This window comes from Psammomys obesus, unplaced genomic scaffold (assembly GCF_907164565.1).
Source record: "Psammomys obesus unplaced genomic scaffold, mPsaObe1.curated_primary_1811, whole genome shotgun sequence".
NCBI lineage: Eukaryota > Metazoa > Chordata > Mammalia > Rodentia > Muridae > Psammomys > Psammomys obesus.
The window spans coordinates 149,510-150,794 of NW_026596345.1; positions in this window are offsets into that span (position 1 = coordinate 149,510).

The window sequence follows — 1,285 nt, forward strand, 5'->3', positions numbered from 1 at the left end:
AGCAGAGTGTCATTAATAGTGTCAGGGACTGGCTCTCTCCCATGGGGTGGGTCTCAAGTTGGGTCAGCCATTGATTGGCCATTTCCTCAAACTCTGCTCCGTTTTTATCCCTAACTGCTTGTAGGTAAGACAAATTTAGGGTCGAAGGTTTGATGGATGGATTGGTGTCACCCTCTCTCCACTCAAATCTCACCTGGCTACAGGAAGTGGGGACTTTGGGCTCCATATCCCCTGATGTTAGGAATCTCAGCTAGGGTCACCACATAGACTTGGGGGCAGGGGATCGCCTGTCCCAGGGATTCCATGGGTTGCTTTTGATCACATTATTTACCACAGCAACAGAAAGAAAGCTAGAACAAAGAGCAAAGCTGAAAATTAAGACTTCACTGTAGATGCTTTCTCTGCAAATGCGCAAGCATGTTTCATACAGAGAACTCAAGGTTCATATACTTTCTCTAATTAGTGCTTTGTGGAAGGGTAATGTTAACAGGAGTACCTACTTTTTTCCTGTGAACTGGACAAGCTTCAGAAGGTAAACCGTTTCTCTGGGGTAGTTCTACACTACTGTCTCTGTGTATTTAGTAACGGAGGAGACAAAGATAGAACTATTTACTCTATTAATGGTATCTTTAGTAAACAGTTACAAACAGTAAATAGTCACAAAGTCATTCTCTGACTTAAGCACAGAACTCACCTCACTAGAATTGCTCTCTCGTACTCTCCCTTTCCATGGCCGGCAGAGTTTAGTTAGGGTTTGTCCTTCAGCATCATGTAGATGGTGGTGCTAAAAGGGTGGCTAACGCCAGCTGGTTGATCTGATACAGTCCCTAGAAATCTGTGGCTAGTGTAATCAAGACACAGATGAAGTGCCTGAGTCTATGAAGCCTTGGACATTAGAACACAGTGTGTCCACCTCAGCCATCACAGCAGGTCAATCATGATCTGTGGCTGTTGTTAAGATGTCTCTTGGATGATAGAGAAAAGAAAATTACACTGTTTCTAATGAGCAGTGAGGAAAAAACCAAAGAACCAAGAAACATAAGTTTTCTCAGGCCTGAGCCTCTGGAGAGTCCTTTAAAGTCTATAATGTGGTCGGGACTCTATCAGCCTAAAAGACAGAATGACAACAGTGAACCCTGCGGAGAATGTCAGAGCAAGGAAGGGGGAACAGGAAGGTATATAAAATCTTAGCTGTGTCAAAAAGACTGCCAGGTAGTGCCAATTGTGATGGAGGTTTTAAGAAAGAAAGAAAGAAAGAAAGAAAGAAAGAAAGAAAGAAAGAAAG